This window comes from Lissotriton vulgaris, chromosome 1_2, assembly GCF_964263255.1.
Source record: "Lissotriton vulgaris chromosome 1_2, aLisVul1.2, whole genome shotgun sequence".
NCBI lineage: Eukaryota > Metazoa > Chordata > Amphibia > Caudata > Salamandridae > Lissotriton > Lissotriton vulgaris.
This window is the reverse complement of record NC_141686.1, coordinates 154,161,259-154,169,231: the sequence shown is the minus strand read 5'-3', so window position 1 is coordinate 154,169,231 and position 7,973 is coordinate 154,161,259.

Below are 7,973 nucleotides of genomic sequence, written 5' to 3'. Positions count from 1 at the left end.
GGCTGAGATTGCATCCCAGTCCTCCTTTTTAGTTGTCAATAATCTTGGCAAAATCTGTACTAATAGTCCTGGTAATGCTTTAGTTTTATCCCCAAGACCTACACCTGGGGTTCGACCTTTGTCTTCGTCTTCTAATTCAGTCCAATTAATCTTTTTATCTCCCACCTCCCATTCCTTTTCTTTGAGTTTCTCGTAAATACCTGCAGGTAACAGTACTTTCAGTATTTTCATAAGATCAGGATACGTGTAGTCTCCCATGAGGAGCATGTCTTTTATTTCTCGGTGAAACCCTGCTGGATCTTTATCATGACTTGGCACTATTTTCTTCATTTCCAGTAATTCCATTTTAGTTATGGGCGTGTATACAAACACGGGTTCTAGTGTGTTATCCGTTTTCCGAATGGGATGGACTTCTCGTAAAGGGTTCTGTCTGTCTATGTAAAACATTTTCCTTTCCGGGGGTGGAGCTGAAACAAACTGTGAATTCAGAAAGGTACTATATCTGTATCTATGTTCTAAAATTACCTTAATTAAATCGGTACCTAGGCCTCTCCATTTATTCGTCAGTAACTCTACTAGTACATCCGAAAGGGGACCTGGATCAGAATGTTGGCTATTATACAACGAGATGAGGTGTTGAATCATGTACATACCAGCTAATCGCTGTTCGTCTGGGGAGAGGTTCAAAAATGTTTGCGCTACCGCATCATCATTATATATATTAGAATTGTCAGCCCATTGTACTGCTGACCGAGCTAGTTTTTGTTCATCCATGGAACTGAGTACATGATACCCCATTCGTTCTTGAAGTACTTTATCGGTAGCCTGGAATAGATGTTCAGGAGTTTTCGGATTTGACATGGCAGAGAGAAAAAGTCTCTTGCTTACTGGACGTATCGTTTTATTAAAGGGTCTTCCCTTACCTACATATGCTACTAATTCTATATTCTCTGGATCATCCTCCTCTGAGGTTTCATTCTTGTCTGCATCTGCTTCTCTTGCAGCCTTCTCTTTTTCATGAGATATTACTATGTCTTTACGGAACTTTCGATACATGGCCTCTATACACTTTTGTTTATCATGTTTTCCGTCTGCAATATTCTGACCCCATGTAGTTAGTATATCCATCTCGTCTTTGTTTACACCAGGCCGATCTCGTTCTCTTATAAAACAGTTTATGAGGAATCGTAATATTAAACCTTGAGTGTCTACCTTCTGATATGTCATGGCCTCGGAAATACATTCAGGACCCTGTCCTGTTTGTACAAAGTGATATATTTTATCTAGATAGTTCGTCATTCCTGGCAATAATACTAAATAGTCTGAGGCTCGTCGTATACGTAGTGATGCTAGCATCATGCGACCGTCTTTACCTGGTACTGGATCATATCTACAGTCTGTAAGATACTCTTTAAGTCTTTCAGTGGTTGCTGGTTTCGGAGTACGTTGCATTGCTAATTCTCTTGCTGTTAATCGCTGTACTGGTGGTGGGGTCCGAAAATGACCCCCTGCTGCACCTCCTGAAGCGTGACCGTCAGCCTGACCGTCAGTCATCGTAGCCGGTAAAGTATGTACAGTAGATGAGCCCCGGGGAAAAGGATTTCCAGGCCCAACTGGGGGAACAGTTGTAGTGGGAACAGTAGCGGGAAACGTGACATGGGCATGAGGGGGTGTCGTAGCATGAACAACAGGTTGATCGGCTGGAGCGGGTAGGTGTGCATTGTTACCGGGCTGTGCGGGTATGTTAGTATATGTAGGAGCTACATCCTCTAGATAGGAAGAAAGAAAAATATCTGCTGCGGTCTTTTTATGGCCTACTTTATTCGGAACTAATGGTGGCGGTAAATTACTTGGCACTTCCGGGGTGGCCTTAGGCAGGCCCTCGGCCAGAAGAGGATGCATGCCATTCATAAGGGTATTTCGTTGTCGGTCTACTTGTTCTGCCCTAACGCGTTCAGCTTCTGCAATTAATTCTTTCTCTCGTTCTTTTTCTGAATCTTCTCTATTTTTCTCTGCTTTTCTGAATTCTTTCTCTGTGCGTCTATGTGATTCCTTACGCCATAATTCTATGGCATCTTTTTGTGACTGTCTGGCTTTCTTTTTCCAGAGCGCTTCTTCTACTCTCATGATGCATTCAGCATCCCATGTTCCTGAAACAGGCCATCTATATTTCTCGTCTAGGTTCTTTGTATAATCGACCCACAAGTCTAGATACAGTATGGCGTCTAAGCCGTGCTTGTGGTACATAAAATGTCCTGGAGTGTCCCTAGGTGGGACAGGAACCGCTTCTTCCAGTATCCCTTTCCTGGTTCCTATCTGACGTAGTTTAGTGAACAGTGGCATTCTGAAACTTGATACTTCTCGAACTCGCACACAATTAATACAAGAAACACAGTAATGGAGATCAAACAATCACTCATACCACGACATTAAACACATTTAAACATTTCTAGCAGATACTGAATATTAACGAAACTTGATGTACTGCTAAACAGCACAGATACACTGCTAAAAGAGTGCAGACCGGGTCTGTGTACCCAAACCCGTCTTGACCGGACACAGATTAGTGCACCCATCTAGATGCGTCCCCAGCAACGGTACTCACCGGAAGCACAGAACAGAAGGCCTCGGAAACTCAACACTGGACTGGACCGGACTGGACTCGACTCGACTCGACTCGTGACGTAGGTATTCCGGAACTAGTGGGCCTCTAGACACCTCGGACCTTGCTCTCTCGGCTGGGCTCTGGTCGGGATCCTCCGCACTCCTCACCGCCTCGTCTGGATGTCGATCGCAGTCTCCGTCATCTCCGTAGGCCTGAGGGAGATACAGGAAATCCTGCGGGTACTCGTAGTTGTCCGTCACGGCTGTGGCAGGGGGCAAGGCCTGCGACGCATCGCCGGCGTGTAAGGTGGGGGAGGGGTCCCTATTCGGGCGCCAAATTATGTGGTAAATAAATATTTACCGTATGCTGAATTTCTATGCGGTAAAGTTCAATAAAATAGCTCAATCAAAATGAGAGGCAGAGTCCGTGGAATCTGAGTTTGTAAGGCTTTTATTCCATATAATGGAATGGTTCGAACCATGGTATCATGTTCCATCACCACGAAGGTTCAGGAAGGGATAGACAATACTTTATTAACAGTGCACAATATATATAGTAAATGCATACAATGGTGATGGATACAGAAGGCGTAACAGCTGAATGAAACAAGATAAGAACACATGTGCGTAACAGAAGGCGTGCACGAGGGCGTACACGGAGGTGTGTGCTAGAAACGTCACATGAAAGTGTCACAGGTGGGTGGATCCCTAGAGGAATCCTGCAGTGTGAGCAGGAATATATGGCAAGGATGCGCGCGCAGGCAGCATGACGTGTGAGTGACGTGGAACTGGAAAGTGAAGGGGACTTGACATTTAGCTCCAAGAGAGGAGACAGAAGTCTGGCGTGTCAGAACAACCTAAACCCAATCATATCTGATATCTTGTGTTTGAGGAACTGTATTATCTAGAAGGAAAAGGTCTCTCGGGCAGAGGCTATTCTATACTGACTGCTAGTGCGTGTATATGCGTCTACGTGTCTGCGTGTAGGGCGAGGGGCCATGGACCTACCATGGTAACTGGAGCAATGAATTACTTGCACGGAGACAGAGACGCCGGGCCCTTTGCTCTGCAGCTGGGGGGGTGTTTACCTAAATCACTAGACAGGAATGTATTTTCGAGGAGCGGAGCAGATAACTTGAAGGCTAAATTGTCTTTGGCAGGCAAGCAGGCCGGGCCGGGCACCGCTCGCCGCGCAGGGAGTAGGGTAAGGGTCACGGATGTAGGTCCAGGATGTAGCTTCTTGAGGCAGAAGGCAGAAAGGGCTCAATGGCAGAAATCAGGGCCTAACTCAATAGAGCCAGGAAAACGTGAAAAGTGCACCATGTAAAGACGTTGGCATGGCATACTTAGGAACTGAATATTAAATCCATTCATGGTGGATCTGAAAGAGGATTTGTTAACGTTGGACGCAAATGTATTTGCGTCTTCATATCTGGTCATGGAGGGAAGTTACATGTACTAGAAGCACGTAAATGGAGACAGTGGGGTTCACGTTAGGGGACATTTCTTGACCATAAAAATTCATATTACCTCACGGAGAGGATCCATTTGAAGATTCTGCGGCGCATCCGGAGGGTGTTGAAGCAGGACGCGGAGATGTCGTTGACTTGCTTGATCATGGAGAGGGCGGGGTCGAGGATGACCCCCAGGTTGCGTGCATGGTCAGTGGGTTCTGGGGCTGTTCCTAGCGAAGTGGGCCACCAGGAGTTGTCCAAGGCTGATGGGGTTGGGTCGAGGATGAGGACCTCCATCTTGTCCGAGTTCAGCTTCAGTCTGCTGTCCTTCATCCATTCGGCGATGGCCTTCATTCCTTTGTGGAGGTTGGCTTTGGCGGGGTGGGGGTCTTCGTGAGGGATATGATCAGCTGGGTGTCGTCGACGTAGGAGATGATGTTGAGGCTGTGTTGTTGTGTGACGCGGGCGAGCAGCGCCATGTAGACGTTGAACTGCGTCGGGCTTAGGGAGGAACCCTGAGGGACGCCGCAGATGATCTCGGTGGTCTGGGATCGGAAGGGAGGGAGGCGGGCGCTCTGGGTTCTGCCGGAGAGGAAGGATGTGGTCCAGGTCAGGGCATTCTCCTGGATTCCAGCATCGTGGAGGCGTGTTTCTAGGGTGCGGTGGCAGACTGTGTCAAAGGCTCTGGATAATTCCAGGATAATGAGGGCGGCTGTTTCTCCTTTGTCCATCAGGATCCTGATGTCGTCGGTGGCGACGATGAGGGGGGTCTCGGTGCTGTGATTGCTCCGGATGCCGGACTGGGACGAGTCCAGGATGTTGTTGTCTTCAAGGTAGCGGGTCTGTTGACAATAATCTCTGTGACTTTCGCCGGGAAGGGGAGCAGGGAGATGGGCCGGAAGTTCTTGAGGTCCTTGGGGTCCGCCTTGGGTTTCTTCAGAAGAGCGTTGATCTTGGCGTGCTTCCAGCTCTTCGGGAAGGATGCTGTCTCGAAGGAGATGTTGATTGTCTTCCAGAGGTAGGGGGCAATGGCTGTGCTGGCTGTGTTGAAGATGGGGTGAGCTTGAAAGTAAAGTCCAGTGGTTTCTAATTCAAATAGAAGTCAAGAATATTGACTATTGCTAAACACAGTGTGGAAGAATATTGGGGGGAGTGCTAACTGATATACATTATATATTAAACATTAATCACATTGAGTGTCACACTTAAATTCAAGAAGCAATTAGAACTAGAAATTTATAAAAAATATATCACAATTTATTACGGTACCTCCCTGTTTGGGTTACATTCTAAATTAAAAACCTTTAAAAAAGATTAATTTCATGTTAAAAAACAATACAAATGAACATAAAAACAGTCAAGAAGCAAGAGTCGATGCGGCGTTTCGGTGGCTTTATGATGGTTGCACCTTCATCAGGACGTTTGGCTATAGTGACTTGAAGTCTAAAAGTTAAAAACATTGCTTTAGATGCCTATATTTATACAGTGACACATAGATGACAATTGTTTATTTCTATTTCTATAAAAGATTTGCTAGTGATATTACTGTTTACAGGAGAAAAAACATGTTATCCCACCCTCCACACATTTAGGCTATAGAGCACATATCTATTTGTGCTAATTTTCTATTTCTTAGTTGTAGTTGTTGTCTTTATCCAACTAATACCTCAAAGTTGAAGTCTTATTTGGAAGAAAGGCTTCTTCATAGAATAGATCGTGTTCTATTATGTTTCTTCTGGTGATACTGGGCCTTTATGGAAATAAAAGAGCACCAGAGTTGTATTTTAGTTCATCTATTCTATTAAACAGATTTTCTTACTGTATTCTCTTTTTATTTGTCCATTACCTTTTCAGATATTGTTCTGCTCATGTATCGGCACGGAGGAGCCACCGTAGTTAGATGCTCTTGGGCGAAATGGCCTTGTGAATTCCTTCTTCGCATTGGAATCGCTAATGACGGAAAATGGGAACACATAGTCTATTTTCAAAGATATATACTTTGGTTCTATAATCTATGTTTTCGAACCTTTGTGTCTACTTACCAGAATAGGGCTTTGTATATATTCTGGCGGTACTGTAGTGGACGAATATTAGTCCAATTTCAGGGGGTCAGTTTTTCAAGTCTTTAGTCTGTCAATATAATGAATTGTATTATTTAGTCATTTTATAGAAAAACAGATTTTAACTTTTCTTTAATAAGTGTCTAGTTCTGGTACACTTCAATTAAGGTTATGTAATGTCCATGCACTTATCTGCATGATTATAAACGATATGCAGGTATCTAGAACTAGAACATTTGAATTAGCTTTACTCGGGCTTGTGGACTGTACTGTTGCTGTTCAAGCGTTACGAGTCATTTACATTGATTCTAGCTATGGTGTTCATGCACTTGTATGCATAATATTGCATAATTATATAACATGTGCACGTATATAAAACTAAAGAGTTGAATTAGCTGCACTAGGGCTTGTGTACCATTCTCACGCTGTTCGATCATTACGAGTCATTTCCGTTGATTGTAGCTACAAGGCGGGTCCATAGTCATTCATCTACCGTCTAAAAAGACTATCGGGGAGATTATATTACAGGCGGTTATTTTGTAAATGGGAGGATTTACGCTTAAGCTTACAGGGGCTTTGGATAGTTTAGGTTCTACCAGCTGTCACGTACCTGATTTCTTTAAATTGGCCTCCCTGCTCCTCCGCGAACCGTGTCTTCATTAGGTAGATTAGACACCCAATTGTGCTCGGTTTATATGCCGACTCTGCGGATATCGACCCGGAAGTCGTTATAATTCCAAATTAGTCTGTACCTCTTGTATTTCTCAACAAATTAAGCCTTAATGATTGCCTTCTATTTGTAAAGTTATTACGAAGCACTTTTGGCCGAAAACTTAGCATAAAAGATGCGGTTTATTAATCGTGTACGGGGGTGTTTATTTAGTAACCCGGAAGTGCTAGCAATGATAATTTCCCGAATGTTATTCTCTACTCCCTTTCCACAGATAGTTTATATATTTGTAAATTATTTAGATGACCTCATGTTACACAACTGAATTTTCAACCAATATCTTCATGTTGTCTATTGGACATTTTATAGGACGAACTCGGATTTGGTCGTACTTGGATTCGGTCGCCATTTTGGATTGGGTTACAATGTCCCAATTTGACCCAAAGAGTATTCGGTATTAGTTGTTATTTAGATTGAATCCTAATATTTATCTCTTGGTCGATCTCTTTAAACTCTGGCCCCATTTATAAAGGGTAACAATTAGACTTAGATTGTGCTCGTGCCATACAACTAGATACTCTATGGACTACGCCTTGTTTAATCTCAAGATATTTTCGAATTTACTGCAACATCAGTGTCATGTTGTCTAAAAATAAAAATTAGCATATTTTCATACAGTCAATGCCTGTCACAGTTGCGCGTGGTATTGTCTCTGTGTTTTGCGTTTTAATCCGGTTAGATATACTATGAGGTAGAGATTGGTAGGTCTCAGCATCGTTACGAGTTTTCTATCAAACTCACATCACTGTATTATTGCAGTATAAACAGCTTTTTATCATACAGTCACTTTCTGTCGCTATTACATATAATATTAGATGACTACTGAATTTCATTCTGGGTTTGCTTAGAAAATACAAAGTGAATAGCCACATTCTCAATAAGCAATGCATCATATGTACAATATTTCTTCAGCTTTCTCAGAAAGTAACAACAATATGCATATTCAATAAAGGGATTATAACATGAATTTTTAGATTTTAATTCTTAGTTTCCTTACTTGGGTTGTATTATACTGAACTACTCTTGTTCCCTTTCTTAAATTATGTTTTTACTAAAGTAGTCTTTAAAAACATAATTTTTTGCCCTGGGTAAGAGTGGTCTGCTTAATTCAGTTACTCTGTTCAT